We start from the raw sequence: 23,160 nt of genomic DNA on the forward strand, positions 1-23,160 counted from the left end.
ATGGCGATCATAATCTTGGAAATATATCTCTATTAACCTTCCACCATGGATGGGCCGCCGCAAGGGCATGGCCCATCCAAAAAGGTCTGCAATCATTGAAAGAGAAAAAAGATAATTCATGGGGGGGGGGGGGAGAGAGAGAGAGAGAGAGAGAGAGAGAGAGAGAGAGAGAGAGAGAGAGAGAGTACCCTAGTGCTTTAAAGCAAAGCAAAAGCGCTCAAGGCGTTTGCACCGTCAATCTCCTTATTAGTTGGCCGCATTCCAATCCCCTTGTAGATGACTCTACCAATGCTATTTTCAAAGCTATGCCCACCTAGCCTTCTATTTGTGAGTTTTAAGAGACCAAATTGATCTATTCAACATAGACCAAACCCACACACCTTCCTCTTTCATCTTAGCAATTATAGCCTCCCTATGCTTAAGAGCTAAATTTAGGTGTTGGCTTCAACATCTCACCCTAACTTTTTCTTCACCTTTTTGTAGACTTCATCTCACCATTAGCATACCCAAAGAAACTCGTCAAGGTGACTTTGTCTAACACTAAATGTTTTCTAGTCTATTTAGTTCACATTCAAAATCCCTCCTTGACATCAATTGTCTTTAGTTGATATTTAGATCCCCCCATCCACAATTGACAATAGAGTTCAATGAGACTAGGCACCATCATCCACCCTCTAAAGGTGGTATTCTTTAATATTTACATATTAAAAAATGAAAGATACACAAAACTACCCTCTTGTAAAATATTGTTTATAAAAATAAGAAAAATAAAAAATTCATAAAACTTGCAAACTGTTTGCCATCATCATTATCATCCATGTTTCTTCCACTTTTGAACCCAAAAAATTTATCAAGAAAACTCCTTTTAGACCTTTGCTTTGTTTGCCATTTGGTACAAGATAAGGTATCATTTTCTTTCTAATTATGCATCTCCATCCATTTCAGTACAATGCCACCTTAATAATTGCATTAAATCCTTTAGTAATATTCTTGGTGTATTTTTTGTATATAGTCAGCTCATGGAGCAAGACTTTAGCCCTTTTTTTAGAGTCTACAGTTTTGATTTTTGCACCTGTACGCCATGCCATGATGTGCAGACATTGGAAATTTCACATTCCCATCCACCCCAATGGTCTTTGATGGACATGAAAATTTGCGAGGAGACAAAAATTAGTCAAGTAAATATATGTACCAAGTTGTATTCCCCTCTGACTTTTGACCATCCAGATCATCACGGTCCACATGAGATTTCCTTGCACCTATGCAACATGGATGTGTAAAATTTGGGAACTTTTGCATCCCCATCCACCCAAACCCTCTCCAATGGATATGAAACTCTACAAGGATATTTAAAAGGTCAAATTAATACCATGCAAAGTTGTATTCCCATTTGACACGAGACCATTCCATGACGACCACAGTTGTGATTTTTTGTTGTGATTTTTTTGCACCTATGCATCATGCATGTGCACAAATTGGAAATTTAGCATATTGCATAGACACCCAAATGGTCCTGATAGACATGAAACCTTGCATAGATACAAAAATCAATCAACTTAGGATGTGTAACCATTCCATGATGGTCCACAAATGGGATATTTTGCACCTATGCACCACGCATGTGCACGTTAGAAAAGGTGCATGACACCTTTCGTGAATGTCCCACTACCAATGTCCATCGATTGAGGGGTTTCTTTCGATCCGGCCATTGCTCAAGCCTCCTTAACAACAACTAAGCAAGCAACATATGTGATCAACAACAGGAAGCAATGAATGCTGTGAATAGTAGGAAGCATGGACCATCTCTTTAAAAGCAACCTCTTGTCTCCTTTCAAATTGTGCGCTTGGAAAGACTCCATTCCTAGATCACAGCTAGCAACAACACCACATGTTGGACTCCAACACATGGCACCCATTCCCACACTTAACCAGGACATAATGGACCACTACACAATGCCCGCCAACCAATTAGAAACGAATAAATAAGGGTGCATTTTCCAAATTCCATCCCTCTCAATTTTGTTTCTTTGGGAGGAAACACGTTACTATGACCAGGCAAAAATACACAAATCCCCATTTTTGTTTCTAGTGCAAAGCCTTTACAGAGACTTGCACCTACGGTAGGCCAAAAATACCCTTAATATTATTTTGCTCTTTTGCAAAGAACAATCATCACTAAGACCTTCCCACCCGGGGTAGGCAAAAAAATTCCCATCTTTCCATAGCCCGTTTTCACCGCCAAAAAGAGGAATCATCACTAAGACCTTCCCACCAAGGGTAGCCCAAAAATCCCCATCTTTCCATAGCCCATTAGCACTTTAAAAAGTTATATACACATCTACCCCATTAGAAACACTAGATGCATTCATTTCAATAAGTAGGAGGTTCACATCTACCCCATTTATGTCCATCCCATTGTTTAATGGGTCGCTTTAATTCAAAAATTTGTTGCATCCAATCTATTCATGATTTTCTCCCCGAATCACTTCCATTGCATCCCTAATTTTGCAAAGAAAATTCCCGTCATGGTTCCGAGGAGCTGCTGCATGTCGAACAACACCCGCCAAGGAGGAATGTAGGAAAATGAAGCGTTAGTGATGCTTTGATTAAGCTTAGGGATGAAAATGAAGAGGTGTCTTCGAGGTGGATGTGTGTGTGTGTGTGTGCGCGCGCGCGTGCGAGAGAGAGAGAGAGAGAGAGAGAGAGAGAGAGAAAGAGAGAGCAGTAGTAGAGAGGGAGAGAGATAGAGGTGAGGTGGAGGAGCTAGAGGTGGTGAGTCGAAGGAGCGAGAAGACGACCTTGCTAGAGTCCGCGCATCGATTAAATGCCCAATATCTTAGCTTAATCGTTGTGAATGGCTCATTCGGATGCCCAATACCTAAGCTTAATTCGCCTCCATCCCCGCACTTACTAGTACTAATCACATTTTTGGCCCTGCAAAGGGTCTTAGGGTAGTGTTGGTTTTTTGGGTTGGAGTGAAAGTGGGTGTTTGCGAGTAGTCGGTCAAGTTGACTAGGTTACTGGGGACTAGGGTTAGGTCTTAGGTTAATGATGTAGTTAGGAATGTTTGACCCAAATAGGAACTAACCCAGATCTTACTAAATTTGTTTGACCCAAATAGGAACTAAACTAGATCTTACTAAATTGTTTTAGCAACTTCCTAAATTTGTTTGACTCAATTAGGAATGTTTGACCCAAATAGGAACTAACCCAGATCTTACTAAATCTGTTTTAGCAACTTCCTTTATTGGAAGTACTTAGTACCTACCCCCTTAGCCTTGCACAGCAAGCAGTAGAAGAGCAGCAGGAGCAACAATAGTAGATGGTGAGTGATGAAGGTGAAGGTTCCAAGCAGGGCCAGAGTAGTATCGCCACCTTGTTTCATGATAGTGGTGACCTATTTTGGGTAAGAAGGGCCATTACCCACCCCATTGACAGAGAGGAAACCCCAATTTTTCCATGAGGGCCAAAAACCAGTAGAGGAAACAATTCCATTTGTGTATAAGTCTATCTTTACATTTGTGTAAAACGCTTATCTTTACATTTGTGAAGGTGAAGGAAGACGGACCTATTACAGTTTCTGTTTTGTCTACACAAACAGAGAAGATCTGCAAGCTTGTGAGCGATCGAGGCAAGGAAGACGCAAACAATGGCTCAGCCTCTTGTTTCCAAAGTCGCCATTTATGCAGAATGGGTTGCGGTTCCTTTGGCCATCGTGGTCGCTTATCTCACCACTCCCAAACCTCCTCCAAAGCACAAATAGATGTGCATCCACAGTAGGCCATTCCCTTGTTGCTCAGGTACCTTGGGAAGACCTTCAATTATATTTGTTACTCATGCACTGTCACAAGTCACCATCTCCCCTTTCTAGCAGGGTTCTTTAACAAGACAATGCCTTCATAAATTTGTTTGTATCCCCCCTGTCGCCAAGCGTTTCACCATCCTCCGTTGTCTGTGTGTAGATTTAATCTGTGCTTTTGATTTAGGTAACTAATATGTATCGTTGTGTATGGCGGGCATTGAGCGTTGATCTTGCAACCGGTAATGTAAACACGTGTAAATCTGTTCTCTTTTTGTAGCGTACCTCTCACCGTTATTCTTATTCCCCTAGTTCTGGTTGCTGCGTGATTTTTATCAGAATTTGCCGATGCTTAGGGCGCTTTAGGACATTCATTAAGGAGGCCTATTTTCACTATATGTCGTATCATCTAGTAAGGGTGAGGATTATGATGCCCTCAGTTAGCTCCTCTATGTGTTTCAAACGTCCTTGTTAGGTTGCAATTAGCTTTGCTGGTGTGCAAGAAACTGTACAATGCAAGGACCGGGTCCAAACATGTTCGCGACATGCCTGGACTCTGCCTTTGAGTTTTGAAAAAGCATATTAATTTATTGTAGAATACGACGCCACAACTTCTTGTTTTTCAATTTGGAAGATCAATCGTGTTGGTTTAATTCTGTTTGCAGATGCAATAGTGCAATCTATTTCATCAAGCACTCTGAATTTGTGATTTTAATTATTTAAAATAGCTTAAGGAGGCGGTTCTAATACTTCTTGTGTATGTGCCGCTTTTTCCAATTGCGTTAATGTACTAAGATTTTTATTTTGGTCATATGTTACTGATTGGGAACTGGTAATTGAAAGATGTCAGTGTATGGATGTGAATCATAGACTGAATGGAATTCCAGTTTGCATGATCATCCTCTTTATTGACAGTCTTCAATCTGCTTTTGCACCTCAATGTCATAAGAGTGCTTTGTCTATTAGATGGCACGAGATGGCCTCAGCGTATACTTACTTATACTTGTCAGACAGCGTGCCTCATGAGTGTCACGTCAGAGTGTCCATCCATCAAATATGCATAAGTCAAAAGCTAGGAAAGTTTTAAGTCATAAATTGCGACGTCCTCCCCCCCTTAAAAAAAGACCGTGGTGGAAAACGATGAATCTGTGTGTTTTAGAGGATCAGGGTATTACTGCTGTTGGCAGAGTATTCCAAATGTCCCCAATGTATGATGAAAGTTCCTGGATTCATCTAGGTATATGCTTCTGCCATTGTGAAGTTTTCGTCCATGTTGCAGCCTGCTGGTATTGCAATAATTCTTTCTTTCTTAAATGGTGCGTTGCCCTATCAGCTAGATTTAGATGCTCGTTTGGGAGAGACTAAAATGAAATCGTTTAGACTTCACAAGTAGTTGTAGCTTGAATGAAGAGATTTTGGACTACTTTTTGATTAGCCTTCTCCTTTAGTGCTAGCCTTCATTATGGCTGAGTCTGCCCTTCACCTCCGGACTGCCGACAGAAACTCATTACAAAGACTTTGTATAAATGGATGCTCAAGTATGTGTGGGTGTGTGGATTTGTATGTGTGAGAGCATATTTTTATACTATGGTCTACCCCCACTGTTGGGCGCTGATGACGTCAGTGGGGATGTCATAGTAGCTAGTCCCTGCTATGCGTGATGGAGTTTATGGTTTTCAACCTTATGAGTGACTATCATGAGATTGAAACTGCACTATGTTGTGAGTTTGGGAATGTTCCTGGATTCATCTAGGTATATATGGATCAAGAATGCTGTCATTAAGAAGTACGACATAATCATATTTGATCTCTGAAACATAAGCATATGATGTTTGAAGCAATGTCATTGTTTGAAACAAATGTTTGTGACTAAAGAAATGTGAGATGTAGGATGGATTATGCAAGAAGGTGATGAATCTAACTTGTAACTTAAATATGAAAATTTGAAGGGTCTAGAGGGTCAACAGTATCCTGGCCACAGTTTGGGAACTCAAACTTGACTGTTTAATAGTAGCGAGGTAGCACCTTACAAGTACATTTGATTACCTTAGACTTGTAGTTCTCTCTCGCAGGATTTCTGAGTTTTAGTAGCGATTTAGCACCTTTGATTACCTTTGACTTGTAGCTATAATTATTTAGCCATTATGTATCTTCTTAACATCCGGAGTGTGCATGACATTATGATATCCTATATGTCTTTGTCTACATTGATATTTCACCGATACTTTTGACTTGATGAAGTCTCCTACCTCAACATGATCACCATCAATGTTGCTCTTCTCAAGGTGGGAGAACTGGAGTGAAGTGTCTAGAAGCTCCCGAGTCAATGATCGATGATGCTTCAATCAAGCTAGACTTGCTTGGTTTTAACCTTCTTCAGTACTAGAAGTCTAATATTATTTAGCCATTGTATGAGGAAATCTGTATGGGTTGATGATGTAGTCTTGATTTAGCAATGATCAAGAATGCTGTCAGGAGTAAGTACGACATAGTCATCTTTGATCTCTGAAACATAAGCATCTGATGTTTGAAGCAATGTCATCGTTTGAAACAAATGTTGTGACTAAGAAATGTGAGATGTAGGATGGATTATGCAAGAAGGTGATGAATCTAACTGGTAACTTAAATATGAAAATTTGAAGGATCTAGAGGGTCAACCATATTCTGGCCACAGTTTGGGAACACAAACTTGACTGTTTAATAGTGGTGAGGTAGCACCTTACAAGTACATTTGATTACCTTTGACTTGTAGCTACATCTCACAGGATTTCTGAGTTTTAGTGTTCTCCAGGCTTCTCTTGGCTGTAGACTTTTTCAGTACTTGAGTGGGATGTTTGGAGCACAAAGTTGTAATATTGTGACTAGACTTGTGGAGCATCTTTTTCTGTCCTTGCGGTTTATGTACCAGATCTGAGTCTACTGCTTTGTGCACTCTTGAGTGAGAGATTGGAGAGAATTGTCAAGGTCCTTTCATTGTGAGGATAAGCTGCCCAAATTTCTGACATTTCGTCAGAGCCAAATGTTTCACTTTCGTTGTCTACATCACCCACTAAATGAAAGAGCCCCTTGACAGGACACTCTGTTTTCAGGTAAATGCATACTTCCATTTGATGCAGTGTATTTTAACTTTCAAGTTTTCTCTTTAACTAAATGAGAGAGCCTCTTGACAGGACACTCTGTTTTCAGGTAAATGCATACTTCGTCCATTTGATGCAGCGTATTTTAACTTTCAAGCTTTCTCTTTAACTTGCTATGGCTTCTTGTATGCGTATTCGCAACTTTCATTATGGGGGGAAGTTGGATTGGATTAGTTATCCACTGATCTGGAAGGTCAATATTGGCATGGAGATTAATTGAAATGACATATGACCATTGTGAAGGACATTGTATCTAACAAAGTTGAGGAGTGGGAAGATGACGTGAAACACTGTCCATGATCCTTGAAGGTGGTAGATGCTGTGATTCCTCAAATCTAGCTAGCAGAGACAGCTTCCGAAATCTAGATGATATTGAAGGATGTCTATGACACGAGCAATGTGACAAGATTCTCAATCTCCTAAATCAGTGACACACCAGGAGGATGGAGTAAGGGCAGTCAGTGCATGACCCTCCTCGCAAATGGTTAATATTGTGTCCAAGAGGTTGGTGGCACTTTGTCAGAAGATGTACGCAATTGCATCGGCCATTCTCCTTCTTAACATGCTTACATGAAGCCTTTATAGGGTTTGTGACAATTATGACAGCAAGGTGTAGCACTGCACTCACCTTCGAGGAGATTTAGATGGTCGTAGCTTTGTCTGTGCATCATCAGTGACTCATCTATTAGATAAATAAGCATGTAGTCGACAGTTTTAAATGGGAGTTTAGAGGAAGTCTACGTTGAGAAGTCATAAGGCTTTCATTTTCACATGAAATACAAGATCTTTAGTCAACTTAATAGGGCTTTGGTTATGAATTAATAAAGGGGTTGGACCTTTTTGAGTAAGACCAATATTATTCGGGATTCCTTTTAACCTTATAGCCTCACAAGTTGCATTTATAGCTGCTCTATACCAGCCAATCACTATCATCGAGCTTTGACAATTTTAAATAATTACTTCTCTTATATTTTATTCCATGAATCCGTGTTTCCTTGGCATATTTAAGAATCCTCTTAGCTACCCTGGAATAGCTAGTTGGGGTGAGAAAGTTTGATATATTCCAGGCTTTATGCATACTCTTTCACATCTAACGTACGGTAAATGTGTTCAACAACACTATTTTGCCAGAGAATATGGGAAGTAGTGTATTGTCTTGTGTCATGTGCACAGATTGGTATCTAACGTGTACTGGGTACACAAGACTAGCTCAGGTAGCCTGGGGAGGCTTAGAGCTAGGCTTGATTCTCGGGTTGAGTGGCAAGGGTACGAACCAGTTATAGGTCTTCGCTATTTTTGGCGCTTGGGGCCCGAGTCTATAAAAGGGGCCCAGGGGTTCAGTTCTCAGGGAGCCGATGGGAGCAAGTTTCGTTCCCAGGTGCTGGGTCTGATCCTGGATTGAGTCGTGGACGCGCGCCTGCATCTTAGCGTAGCCCAAGGCCCAGTAGCAGATCCCAGGCTTCACAGCGCACCTGGTGGTATGGGACACCAGGCTGGTTTGGATCTGGTTGGGAGTTTGTGCCAGTAGCTCAGCTCGTGGCTCGGAGGGGACATCTCCTGATTCGGGATCACATCCTGTAGATGTCATGGTTGGGTGGTGAGCAACCTGCTCAGTTTCTCACGTTGTGTGTGTTTGTTTGCAGATCAGAGGTTTCAGGAGTGCTGGGACGTGTCAGTTGGTATCAGAGCCAACTCCTGAGGTAGGAACTTCTGATGCGAAAACTTTGGACGATTTCTTCCTCCAGGTATGCCCTAATTTCGAAATCTGTTGTTGCAAGTTTTGGTTGGTTCATGGCTTATCGGGGGTGGTCAGGATGTAGGGAAAAAGTAGGAGAAGGAGAGTCTTGGTTTCGGAATTTCTGAAGAAATTAGTGAGAGAGGGTTGAGGCGTATCTAGGAGAGAGTGGAGATGCAGGTAGGAGAGGCGTGAGAAGAGCTGAGTGGCAGGCGAGGGAGTTTTCGTTGCTGGTCAGGGCTGCGTAGGGGCAGGTGACGCTGGTGTGAGTGGCTGTGAGGTAGCGCCATGGCTGGAAGGGATTTCGGCCAGGTAGGGAGGTGCGCCAGGGGTTGGAGCAGGGTGCGGCCACTCTGTGGGAGGTGTTGCTTTTTTCGAAAAAGCACCACTCTCCAAGTTTGGGAGGGTGAGCTTTTCTGGGAAGCATAGCTTCCTAGATTAGCTGCCTCATCCCCTATATAGTTTGGCAAGGACCCAAGCTCAGCCATAGCCTCAGCTAGAGTGCGCAAGAGACCTCCTTGCACATCGATTGGATTGCGCTATTAGAATTCGGTACAGCCTGCGACAGGCTACCATACAGCTCGCGTCAGCATCCGTACAGACCGCGCCAGCATTCGTACAGACTGCGTCAGAATCCGTACAGCCAGCGGGAGGATCTCGTACGGTACGGTCTGCTGCAGATTTTCGTACACTGCAGCCTGCAGCGAAACCAGCAAGGAAAGACTCCGGGATCATCTACGCCCGCTGTTCGTCAGTTTCTAGCATCCTCTTTCGACCGGCTCCTCTTCTTTCGTCAGCATCTCTTGGGACAGTTTTTCTCTGCTCCACTCTCCTTCCAGCTTCGGTTCCCCCAGTTATTTCTCTCAGTTTTATACTCTTTTCAGATCAGATTTCAGACATGGCTGATTCTGTAAATCCTGAGTTTGCCATGGGAGATCAGGATTTAGACTACCCTGCTGAGGAAGGCTAGGGTCTTTATGACGATCTGATCACGAGGAAGGCCTTCAGTGAATTCACCACTGCTCTGGATGGAAAATTCGAGCAGGTTAATGCGAATCAAACGGGGTTAACACAGCAACTCCAAGGGATTCAGACGACTCTCACCCTTCTGACTAGCACTGTGCAGGCACTCACACATGTGGATGCCATGGCTTCAGTGCTAGGTCCGAACATAACTCCAGACCCTTTTCACGGAGATCAGAAGTCTCGAACTAAGGAGGTTGTTGACACTTGGTTACACATTGGCAGGTACACTTCCAGTTCCACCCGTACCCAGATGAAAAGAAAATACAGCTTGCAGCCGGCTTCATGTCAGGAAAGGCTTTGTTATGGTGGAAGGAACTCCAACCTAAGCCGGTTACATAGATAGATTTCGAAGGGGTCTTCAGGAAGGAGTTCCTGAAGAAGGAGGACGACTATGATATCGTTGGCAAGCTTAAAGCCCTCGATATGTCTAAGCTGAACTTGTCATTTGAAGTTTATCTTCAAAGGTTTCGAGATCTGCAGACCAGGGTCACAAAGAGGGATCCAGTGACCTTGTTAGGTTTCTTTGTGGATGGTTTGCCAGATTCGTACAAGTTGCAAATCAAGAACAACAAATGTACAACGTTGCAAGAGGCCATGAATTACGTGCGTATTTATGATGATACCATGGCCGGTGCAAAGGCAACTACAGTTTCCGACACGAGTGGAAAGAACAAACGGAAGTTCTTTCAGTCTACGACTGGTACCGGGGAGACGAAGTCTATAGACAACGCCTCCAAGAAACACTTGACTCAGGCAAAGAATGGTCGAGCCCGTTTCCTTCGTACTTTGAAGCTTAAGAAGGAAGGACGTTGCTTCTACTGCGAGGAGCGGGGCCACACCAAGAATGAATGTCCAAAGCGTAAGAATAAAAAATTAGCGCTCGGACCGAAGCTCCAGGTGGGTCCAGGAACCAGAGCCAAGGGAGCGAACCAAGTTTCGATGACATGTATTTTTGTAAATGTCATTACCTGCCCACTTTCTTGTAATTGCACTTTCAATACTTCGTTGTTTGGTTCCCATGATCTTTTCCGAGTTTATGGAGAAGTTAGGGACCAACAGGTTCACATTCTCTTTGACCCGGGCAGCTCTCACAACTTTGTTAATTACAAATTTGTGCAGAAGATGGGGCTGTCCACGATACCTAGCGATCACACCTATGAGGTGCAGCTTCCAGCTGGGAAGCAGTTTTGGGATCGCAAGATTGAAGTGCTTCCTATCCGGATTCAAGCTTACACAGGGGCTCTTACATGTTATGTTATGCACTTGGAGCATGTAGACTTGTTAATCGGAATAGAGTGGTTTAAAACTGTCATGTGCACGGATCGGTATCTGACGTGTACTAGGTACACAGAACTAGCTCAAGTTAGCCTGGGGAGGCTTAGAGCTAGGCAGGCTTGATTCTCGGGTTGAGTGGCAAGGGTACGAACTATTTATAGGTCTTCGCTATTTTTGGCGTCGGGGCCCGAGTCTATAAAAGAGGCCCAGGGGGTTCAGTTCTCAGTGTGCAGTTGGGAGCAAGTCTCGTTCCCAGGTGCTAGGTCTGATCTTGGATTGTGTCGCGGACGCGCGCTTGCATCTTAGCGTAGCCCAAGGCCCAGTGGCAGATCCAGGGCTTCACAGCGCCACCTGGTGGTATGGGACACCAGGCTGGTTTGGATCAGATTGGGAGTTCGTGCCAGTAGCTCAGCCCGTGGCTCGGGGGGACATCTTCTGATTCGGGATCACATCCCGCAGATGTCACGGTTGGGTGGTGAGCAGCTTGCTCAGTTCTGATGTTGTGTGTGGTTATTTTGCAGATCAGGGGTTTCAGGAGTGCTGGGATGTGTCAGTTGGTATCAGAGCCAGCTCCTGAGGTAGGAACTTCTGATGCGAGAAATTTGACGGATTTCTCTTCCAGGTATGCCCTAAAATTCGAGATTACCTGCTGCGTTCTTGCTGTCTACCTGGGGTAGAAGGGGTGAAGAAATATCTGGAAAAGGAAGAAGAAGAGGAGTGAAATAGAATCGAAATTCCTGAAGGCTACAGAGAGAAGTTTTGAGGGAGGAGAAGGAGAGCAGAAAGGAAGGAGAGTAGGGCAGGAAATATACAGACAGGGAGTAGGGGATGCGGAGCGTAGGAAGGGGCGTTGAAGGCGAGGCAGTGTGGCGGGACAGCCTGTGTAAAAGGCTGTCCCCAGCCAGCGTAGCAGGCTGTCCACAGCCTGCGCAACAGGCTGCGAGCAGCCTGCGCTGAAGCAGGGTGCTTTTTCCGAAAAAGCACCCCTCCAAAGTTGGAGGGGCTCAGGTGCTTTTTCCGAAAAAAGCACCCCTCCAAAGCTGGAGGGGCTTAGCCTTCTTTGGAAGCCTAGCTTCCAAATCAGGCAGCCCTGCACCCTATATAGGTGGGGGGGCTGGGTGCTAGACAACCCACAAGCAGCCCAAGATTCGAGACGTTACCTCGAAATCTGTGCCAGCCAGCCTCGCCCTTCAACAGCGCCCTGTTCGCACAGTTTCCCTGCATCCGCCCTGCCTGCGATAACCCTGCGCAACTCCCGAAGCAGCCGTACCAGCCGTACAGCCCCAGCGACAGCCGTACAGTCTGTACGGACTGTCCTGTCTGTTCCGAACCAGCTGCTGTATCGAACAGCAGCTGCGCCAGCTTCTGCAGCCACCGTACGGACTGCGTCAGCAGCCGTACAGGCCACGTCAGCAGTCCGTACAGCTCCTATTGTTGACTGCGCATCCGGTTGCAGATTCGGGGAGGCACCAGGGCTCGTGGTCTTCCAGATTCCAGCATTTTTTTTTGTCAGATTTATCTGGGACGGTTTTCTTCTACTCCATCTCCCTCCGTGCTCCGTTTCAGTTATTTATTTCTCTCCGTTTGTAATCGAATCAGTATTCAGCCATGTCTGATGCTCCGAATCCCGAGTTCACTATGGGGGAGCAGGAATTAGACTACACTCCAGTGGGAGAGGATGATCAGGGTCTCTATGACGACCTGATCACTAAGAAAGCCTTCAGTGAGTTCACGACTGCTCTGGATGGTAAATTTGAGCAGGTCAACGCTAATCAGTCGGGGTTGACACAGCAACTCCAAGGGATACAAGCTACTTTGACTCTTCTGGCTAGCACGGTACAGGCACTCACGCATGTGGATGCCATGGCCTCCGTGCTAGGCCCGAATATCACTCCGGATCCCTTTCCAGGTGACCAGAAATTAAGAACAAAGGAGGTGGTTGACACTTGGTTGCACAAGTGGCAAGTACACTTCCAATTTCACCCCTATCCAGACGAGAAAAAGATTCAGCTAGCAGCAGGGTTTATGTCAGGTAAAGCCTTGCTTTGGTGGAAAGAACTTCAGCCTAAGCCTGACACTTGGACAGAATTTGAGGGTATCTTCAGGAAGGAGTTCCTGAAGAAGGAAGATGACTACGATATCGTCGGCAAGCTCAAAGCCCTCGATATGTCAAAATTGAATTTAACTTTTGAAGTTTATCTTCAGAGATTTAGGGATCTGCAAACCAGGGCCACCAAAATGGATCCTGTAACCTTGTTAGGTTTTTTCGTGGATGGTTTGCCAGACTCCTATAAGTTACAGATTAAGAATAACAAGTGCACAACATTGCAGGAGGCCATGACATATGCGCGCATATATGATGATACCATGGCCGGAACCAAGGCAACCACAGTTACCGAGACCAGCGGAAAGAACAAACGCAAGTTCTTTCAGCATGCAACTGGTATTGGGGAGACGAAGTCTACGGACAACGCCTCCAGGAAAAGCTTAACTCCTGCGAAGAATGGTAAGGCCCGTTTCCTTCGCACTCTCAGGCTCAAGAAAGAGGGCCGGTGTTTTTATTGCGAGGAGCGGGGCCACACGAAGAATGAGTGTCCTAAGCGGAAGAACCAGAAATTGGTGCTAGGACCCAAGCTCCAGGCAGGTCCACGAACCGCAGCCAAGGGAGCCAACCAGGTTACGATGACAGGTATTTCAGTAAATGTCATTACCTACCCCCTTTCTTGTAATTGTACCTTTAATACTTCGTTGTTTGGTTCCCATGATCTTTTCCGAGTTTATGGAGAAGTTAGGGACCAGCAGGTTCACATTCTCTTTGATCCGGGCAGCTCTCACAATTTTGTTAATTACAAATTTGTGTAGAAGATGGGGCTGTCCACAGTACCTAGCGACCACACCTACGAGGTGCAGCTTCTAGCCGGGAAGCAGTTTTGGGATCGCAAGGTTGAAGCGCTTCCCATCCGGATTCAAGCCTACACGGGAGCTCTCACATGTTATGTTATGCATCTAGAGCATGTAGACTTGCTGATCGGGATAGAGTGGTTTAAAACCCACAATATCCAGATCGGATGGACGGAGCATACGCTTTCTTTTGTAGACAAAGGCACCCAATTTTGTATTCAGTGTGATAAGATTATCCCTTCTCAGGGGCCTATTGTATCTGCGATGCAGCTTCGGAATATATTGAACACTTCTCATTATGATGTCTATCAGTGTGTTTTGATTCCACTATCTTCATTTATTGTTTCGGTAATTAACAAAAATGAATTAAGTGTGTTTGAACACCGAGAATTGAGAACGTTGTTAGATAATTTTAAGGACGTATTCCCAGCTCAACTGCCGGTAGGGTTACCTCCAGAAAGGGCAGTAGATCATCGCATAGACTTAGTCCCAGGGGCTCAACCTATCAGTGTACCACCGTATAGGATGAGCCCAGTAGAGGAGAATGAGTTAGCTATCCAGCTTCAGGATTACCTGAATATGGGCTATATCCGCCCAAGTAAATCTCCTTGGGGCACCTGTCCTCTTAAGAAAGAAGAAGGATTCTTCCTGGAGAATGTGTATAGATTATAAACGACTAAATAAAGTTACAATTAAGAACCGCTATCCTTTACCTCGTTCTGATGATTTGATAGACCGTTTGGCCGGAGCGAAGTATTTCACTAAGATTGATTTGCGTACGGGTTATCATCAAATCCGTATCTATGCTAAACACATAGATAGGACCGCATTCCGGACTAGGTATGGTCATTACGAGTTCCTCGTATTACCTTTTGGTTTGACCAATGCTCCTGCTACTTTTCAGCAGATGATGAACGATTTGTTTAGAGATTATCTGGGCAAATTTGTTGTCGTGTTCTTAGATGACATTTTGGTATATAGTAAAACGCTTGAGGATCATATAGGACACCTTCGGGTTGTCTTACTTGTTCTAAGACAGCATAAGCTTTATGCCAAGATGAGTAAATGTGACTTCTTTATGAAGGAGATCATTTACTTAGGACACAAGATTTCTTCTGAAGGTATTAGCATTGATCTGGATCGTATCCAGAAGGTTTTAGAATGGCCTATCCCTCAGACTGTGAAACAACCTAGGATTTACGGTATTTCTTCGGAAGTCAGTCCGTGATTATTCACAAATCACGGTACCCTTGACCAACATATTGAAGGGTCGTGGACGCAGGTCTACTCAACCGATCCCTTGGAATGATGCAATGAACAAGGCTTTTGAACCTTGAAGTTATCTATCAAGGAAGCACCCGTTCTTGCATTACCCGATCCTACCCGGCCTTATGTTTTAGAGGCCGATGCGAGTGATTATGCGATTGGGGCAGCTCTATTCCAAGAGGGCAGACCTGTAGCTTTTGAGAGTAAGAAGCTAGACGACACTCAGTATCGTTGGCCCACACTCGAGAAGGAACTTTATGCGGTAGTGTATGCTCTCAAGGTTTGGAGACACTACTTGTATGGTTCAAAGTTCCTTGTATTGACTGATCACCAGTCAATTAAGTATGTGTGTGATGGATCAGACTTCAGAGGAAGGAAAGCCAGATGGGCAGAGTTAATGCAGGATTTTGATTTCGAAATACGTTATCGTAAGGGTTCGTTGAATAGTGTGGCGGATGCCTTAAGTCGAGTTAAGTTTGTAAATGCTTTGTCATTTACGGAAATATCCTCAGACCTATTTCAATCCTTGAGAGGGCTATACGCAACTGATAGTCATTTCAGTTCTTATTGGCAGAAAGTCCAGGATGGGAATTCCATGGTTGACCAGGACTCAGGGATTGTGCCACCTAGGATACAGGCGGCGGGAGGTCAGTGGATGATTAGGAACGGCTTGCTGTTCCGGAATGAAAAGATTTGTGTGCCTGATGTTCTGGACCTAAAATCCAAGATTCTCTGGGAGTGTCATGATGCTCCTAGTGCGGGACATCCAGGTATACATAGGACTCTGTCTCTTGTGAAGCATACCTTTTATTGGCCTAAGATGCGTGCATTTGTAGAGAACTATGTGGTAGGTTGCCGAGTTTGTCAGGTTACTAAGGCTGAACGCCTTAGAAGCGCGGGCTTATTACAGCCATTACAGATTCCAGGTAATAAATGGGAGAGTATTTCCATGGATTTTATTACTGGTTTGCCTCGTACGCGCAAGGGTCATGACTCTATTTGGGTCATAGTTGACCGTTTGACAAAAATGGCTAGATTCTTACCTACAAGAACAACTATTTCAGCTGTTCAGTTGGCTCACGAGTTTGTGGACCACTTGTTCAAGCTGTATGGTTTGCCATCTGACATAGTCAGTGACAGGGACTCAAAGTTTACAAGTAACTTCTGGACACTTGTATTTGAGAAGTTGGAAACTACTCTAAGTATGAGTTCCTCGGATCATGCACAATCCGATGGCAGTACAGAAAAGGTCAACCAGTTGGTTGAAGACATGCTTCGGGCATATGTATCTAAGAGACAGTCTTCATGGGAAGATTATCTACCCATGATTGAATTTGCTTACAACAGTGCAAAGCATTCTAGTACAGGTTATAGTCCTTTTATGCTTATGTACGGGTTTCAACCTAAGTCACCAGTTATGGTTGGATTAAAAGGGATTCAAAATGATGCTGCTAAGAACTTCTTGCAAGACATGCAGGAAATGTTGCAGTTTGCCAAGGAGTCTATTAGAAGTGCCCAAGATCGGGACAAATTTTATGCTAATAGACATCGTTCACCTAGAGAGTTTTCTGAAGGAACGATGGTATATTTGAGAATTCCTAAGGAATCCAAGAGCCTAAGTACTGGTTTGGTTCCGAAATTATCCCCCAGATACTGTGGCCCATTCAAGGTCATTAAACGAATTGGACCAGTTGCATATCGACTAGAATTGCCTCCTGATGTTAAAGTACATCCAGTCTTTCATGTCAGTAGACTGAAAGAAGTATTGGGTGCAGATGATCAAATTGTTTCTCCTCATGAGATTATAGAAGTTACAGATTTAACTTTTATTCCTCACGAATTTGAATCTATTCTTGAATTTCGTGAAAGACAGATTCGAAATCGTACTATCACGGAAGACAAGATTAAGTGGAAGGATCGTGTTGAGGAGGATGCAACATGGGAGACATTACAAAACCTCCAAAGAACATTTCCCGATTTCTTAGCGAACTCAGGAGTGAGTTCTTAGAGGAGGGGGAGTATGTCATGTGCACGGATCGGTATCTGACGTGTACTAGGTACACAGAACTAGCTCAGGTTAGCCTGGGGAGGCTTAGAGCTAGGCAGGCTTGATTCTCGGGTTGAGTGGCAAGGGTACGAACTATTTATAGGTCTTCGCTATTTTTGGCGCCGGGGCCCGAGTCTATAAAAGAGGCCCAGGGGGTTCAGTTCTCAGTGTGCAGTTGGGAGCAAGTCTTGTTCCCAGGTGCTAGGTCTGATCCTGGATTGTGTCGCGGACGCGCGCCTGCATCTTAGCGTAGCCCAAGGCCCAGTGGCAGATCTAGGGCTTCACAGCGCCACCTGGTGGTATGGGACACCAGGCTGGTTTGGATCTGATTGGGAGTTCGTGCCAGTAGCTCAGCCCGTGGCTCGGGGGGACATCTTCTGATTCGGGATCACATCCCGCAGATGTCACGGTTGGGTGGTGAGCAGCCTGCTCAGTTCTGATGTTGTGTGTGGTTATTTTGCAGATCAGGGGTTTCAGGAGTGCTGGGATGTGTCAAAAACCCACAATATTTGGATTGGATGGACGGAGCATACCCTTTCTTTTGTAGATAAGGACACCCAATTTTGTATTCAGTGTGATAAAATTCCCTCTTCTCAGGGACCTATTGTATCTGCGATGCAGCTTCGGAATATATTAAACACTTCTCATTATGATGTCTATCAGTGTGTTTTGATTCCGCTTTCTTCATTTGTTGTCTCTGTAATTAACAAGAATGATTGAAGTGTGTTTGAACACCGTGAATTGAGAATGTTGTTAGATAGTCTTAAGGATGTATTCCCTGCTCAACTGCCGGAAGGTTTACCTCCAGAACGGGCAGTAGATCATCACATAGACTTAGTCCTAGGAGCTCAACCTATTAGTGTACCACCTTATAGGATGAGCCAGCTAGAGGAGGATGAGCTAGCTTCACAGCTACAGGATTACCTGAATATGGGCTATATTCGCCCAAGTAAATCACCATGGGGTGCACTTGTCCTCTTAAGGAAGAAGAAAGATTCTACCTGGAGAATGTGTATAGATTATAAACGATTAAATAAAGTGACAATTAAGAACCGATACCCTCCCTCGTTTCGATGATCTGATAGACCGTTTGGTCGGAGCGAAGTATTTCACAAAGATTGATTTGCGTACGGGTTATCACCAAATCCGTATCTATGCTAAACACATAGATAGAACCGCACTCCGAACTAGGTATGGTCACTACGAGTTTCTTGTATTACCTTTTGGTTTGACCAATGCTCCTGCCACCTTTCAGCAGATGATGAACGATTTGTTCTGAGATTTTCTGGGCAAATTCGTTGTAGTGTTCTTAGATGACATTTTGGTATATAGCCGAACGCTTGAGGATCACATAGGACACCTCCGGATTGTCTTAGTTATTCTAAGACAGCATAAGCTCTATGCCAAGATGAGTAAATGTGACTTCTTTATGAAGGAGATCATTTACTTAGGACACAAGATTTCTTCTGAAGGTATTAGCAAATCTTCTGAAGGTATTAGCATTGATCTGGATCGTATCCAGAAGGTTTTAGAATGGCCTATTCCTCAGACTGTGAAACAACTTCGTTCTTTCCTAGGATTTACAGTATTTCTACGGAAATCTGTGCGTGATTATTCACATATCACGGCACTCCTGACAAACATATTGAAAGGTCGTGGACGCAGGTCTACCCAGCCGATCTCTTGGAATGATGCAATGAACAAGGCTTTTGAAACCTTGAAATTATTTATGAAGGAAGCACCCGTTCTTGCATTACCCGATCCTACCTGGCCTTATGTTTTAGAGGCCGATGCGAGTGATTATGCGATTGGGGCAGCTCTATTCCAAGAGGGCAGACCTGTAGCTTTCGAGAGTAAGAAGCTAGACGATACCTAAGTACTGGTTTGGTTCCTAAATTATCCCCCAGATACTGTGGTCCGTTCAAGGTCATTAAAAGAATTGGACCAGTTGCATATCGACTAGAATTGCCTTCTGATGTTAAAGTACATCCAGTCTTTCATGTCAGTAGACTGAAAGAAGTCTTGGGTGCGGATGATCAACTTGTTTCTCCTCACGAGATAATAGAAGTTATAGATTTGACTTTTATTCCACACGAACCTGAGTGTATTCTTGCATTTCGTGACAGACAGATTCGTAATCGATCTATCACGGAATACAAGATCAAGTGGAAGGATCGTGTTGAGGAGGATGCAACATGGGAGACATTACAAAACCTCCAAAGAACATTTCCTTGTTTTTTAGCGAACTCAGGAGTGAGTTCTTAGAGGAGGGGAAGTATGTCATGTGCACAGATTGGTATCTGACGTGTACTGGGTAGCCTGGGGAGGCTTAGAGCTAGGCAGGCTTGATTCTTATAGGTCTTCGCTATTTTTGGCGCTTGGGGCCTGAGTCTATAAAAGGGGCCCAGGGGTTCAGTTCTCAGGGAGCCGATGGGAGCAAGTTTCGTGATTCTTCTTAACGTCCGGAGTGTGCATGACATTATGTATATCCCATATGTCTTTGTCTAGCATTTGCATTGATATTTTACGGATACTTTTGATTTGATGTAGTGACGATTCTCCTACCTCAACATGATCACCATCAATGTTGCTCTTCCCAAGGTGGGAGAACTGCTCTTTATGAGGAGTGATCAAGCAAGCTAGACTTGCTTGGTTTTTACCTTCTTCAGTACTAGAAGTCTAACATGTTGCAGTATTTGCAAAGCTTTATTGTCTGTTTAGACTCTCTTTTAGCCATGCTTACCTTTTTCTTATGATGTTCGAGGCAAAATAACTAGGTTTCCCACAGTAAGGACGTGGATTCATTTTCTTTGGTCTCTTGTCATCATGATTATTCATGTTTGGAATGTTGTTTCAGATTTGGATTTAGTATGGTTTTTGAAATTTCTTTATGCCCAAGAAACCGAGATGGCAGGGTACTGATGAGAACATAAGCGTTGCTTTGCTTACTAAGTTATTTTTTATTTTTTATTTTTTTCATTTGCTCGTAAATTTGTCTTCCCTTCTGTCCCTTGGTCTTTGCTTGTTCTATAAAAAGATTTCTTATATTCTTGATCTTATGAAGGTATATCTTAGTCTTTAAGGCTATAACATCCTAATTTCCTAGTTTCTTACGTTCCCTTTTGGTTTCCTCAAAATTGCGATAACTATGAAGCTGAGTTAGGGTAAGGGCCTTTTCTAAGTGAGCATGTGACAAAATTGTTGCATGAGTCAGGTAGACTGTTAAGAAGAAGATCAACCACTTATTGATTTGATATCTTCTCATCATGCAAGACATTTGGTCTAGCAGGTCCTTACGTTAATTTAAATGGTCATTAGCATTCTGACCTTCAGGTATTCTGAGCCTGCTAAGTTGTCTTTTTATTACTAAAGTGTATGTGTGCCCTTTTACAAGGGTAGATCAATCAAATAAAAGTATTACACCAATGCCAGTGATTAATGCCTTTCCAATTGAAAGCATGACTGAATCAGAAAGCATATAGAATAAGATGGGTGTTCCTTAGAAGCCCCTGTTGAAGCAAGAGCTTCCAAGGCTCTGTGCTTGGAGCGAGTCCCCTAACTATGAGCGTGCCAGGGGGGCCTTTGTTTGCATCTCCTGGTCAAGAATCCCTATGCTTGGGGGAGGATCATTGTCTGCCAAGCAACCCTCACTTTGGTATTCCATGTGCCATCTGAAGCTGCTCATAGAACATTCCAAACCAACATCTTGAGTGGCCCATATAACCTTTGTGGAAGCAACAGCATGATGGGATGTACCAAGGCTGTGGCCAAAAGAATCTGGCTCACCACAATCACTCTGCTTTGAAATGGATAGCTTGGCAGAGCTCAGTAAAGGAGCTTTCTGTGCACACTCTCTAGCACCGAGGTTATTTGTTGATTTATCGAGGTATCAAAACCCAAACCCAATTGGCAGCCTGTCTGGCCTTCGGGTAATTGTTACCGCAAGCTGAACATGTGGTAGAACTGGTGTTTGCATTCGTCCAATGATGATGGTAAGGGCCTCTGCTGTTGGAAAATATCTGAACATGTGTTACTAGCTAAGTCTTAGCTTCTGTTACCATGTCCGACATGTAATGGGAAATGACACACCTGAGAACTCTAGATTGTACTTGGGATGTGCACATATACATAATATGGCAACAGATAACTGTATAAGAACTTCCAAAGAGAAGACCCAAACTGTATTACAAAAGGTGCACTCACAAATCACACCACGTGGAGAGCGGGGTGCTGCCCGCTAGTGTAATGAAGGGGAAAAAGAGGCCAAGTTAGAGGCCCTTTAGGGGGAAAATGTGGAGGGATTATATAAGTGTCCATCCACCCCTTACTATGGACTTTTTGATGTGACACCTAATCCTATCTACTCTCCCTTCCTCCTTCCTGCCTACGCTTGCTCGCTCACTCTCTCTTCCCTACTTCCTCTCAATCTCTCCCTCTCTTCCTACCTCATTCTCTCTCTCCTACCCTTTCTCTCCCTCTTCCCCTCTCTCTCTCTCCCTTTTGCTCCTCTATCCCCCTTTCTCCAAATCTGTCCCTACCCCCTTCTCTACATTGGTATTAGAGCTCCTTCCTAGGGCCTTGTGCTTCTCATTCTCTATCGGACTTCATGCAAGCAGAAGCAGTTTAGTGTCAAGCAAAGATAACGTAGACTAACTGCAAGAGGGAGCAATCCAGTGTCGATGACCAACGTCAAAATCAACTAGGAGGATAGCAGGTTGCAACGCACTGCTGTTCAGCGCCAAACCCTGAGTACCCACTTTGCCCGTACGGCAAACTTTGCTCGTTGACCAGCTCCTTTCCAATTCCGGTGAACGAACCGACTAGCTCCCTTCCAGTCTCGTTGACGAAACCATTTCCCATATTGGGCTACAATGCTACTTGTAGCGGCCATCGTCAATCCATCGATGCTTTTGGTGGGTGCCCGTCGTCCTTGCCACGCCGTCGCGGGTCATCACCTTGCAGCTTCTTCATTTGCAGCTGCTCTTTTGCTACGCCTGCCATCCGTCGAGCTAGTTGATCCTCCTGGCAGTCGCCTACTACCTGCTAACGCCGTGTGTCGCCCGTGCTCATGCGTCGCGGTACGCGATCCTTCGTCGCCTCCCATTTCCTCCCTGCAAACCTTAGCCTCCAAGGTTTGTTTCCTAGGTTAGCCTGATTGGGTTTAGTTAGTTTGTTAGGCTAGGTTTAGGGTCAGTTAGTTGGGGTAGGTTAGGTTAGTGCTAACTAGGGTTAAATGGTATAGTTAGGTTACCTTAGGTCAATGTCCTAAGAGTCTTACCAGTCATAGGTTAGGAGTCCTAACTGTCTCAGGTGACTAAAGGAATCAAAAAAAAAAAAGAAGACTTCACTTTCAGCCTCTTTTTAGGGGCCTTTTAGAGCCCATTTGGAGCCATTTTGGCTCCGTTTTGAAGCTTCTTTGACGACCTTTCTTCTGAGCCTCTCCATTGACATTTTCGTGTTTTCTACACACTATCTCCGGGGTTCATTACAACAGATTTTTTGTTATCCATTTCTCCTTGCCTACATTCGAGCTCTCTCTCCAGGGCCAGTCACCATGGCACCGAAGCGTGTTCCTCGTGATATATCGCATGACTCTGATGAGGCTGCTTAGTATGAGCAAGTGCCTGCAACAGTGGTTGCATCCACTGGTGGTGCAGAGGTTCCTTCCACTCAGCCTCTCTCTTGCATTCCGAGAAGTGCAAGCAGCGCAGACACAGTTTCCGGATGCCCTTTTCTCTATGCTTCAGGATGCTTTCCGTTAGATAGGACAGGAGTTCAGCCAGTAGCTTACCACAACCATGGCTATGTAGGATACGGCTCGTCCAGATGGGACAGCAGATTGGTCAGCAAATCACATCTACCATTGCTATGCAAGATAAGGGTATGCAGCCCGCACCCTAGCAAGGGGACCATTCAGACAGTCAGGATGTTTTGTCTGCTCCACGCAGGGGTTTTATAGTAGATGCTCGTTGTG

At 44.3% G+C, this 23,160-nt stretch overlaps 1 long non-coding RNA gene across 1 annotated transcript in view; it reads left to right on the forward strand.

Annotated features, from left to right (window-relative positions):
* Positions 1-3,298: 3,298 nt before the first annotated feature.
* LOC147880576 (uncharacterized) overlaps positions 3,299-23,160 on the forward strand; it is a 135,613-nt gene continuing 115,751 nt past the window's right edge. Inside the window, exon 1 of the long non-coding RNA XR_015540527.1 lies at positions 3,299-3,406. This is a non-coding gene — a long non-coding RNA (uncharacterized LOC147880576). The remainder of the gene's footprint in view (positions 3,407-23,160) is intronic.

Source organism: Dipteris shenzhenensis, chromosome 32 (assembly GCF_047967505.1).
Source record: "Dipteris shenzhenensis isolate YYH24624 ecotype China chromosome 32, Dip_SZ_1.0, whole genome shotgun sequence".
NCBI lineage: Eukaryota > Viridiplantae > Streptophyta > Polypodiopsida > Gleicheniales > Dipteridaceae > Dipteris > Dipteris shenzhenensis.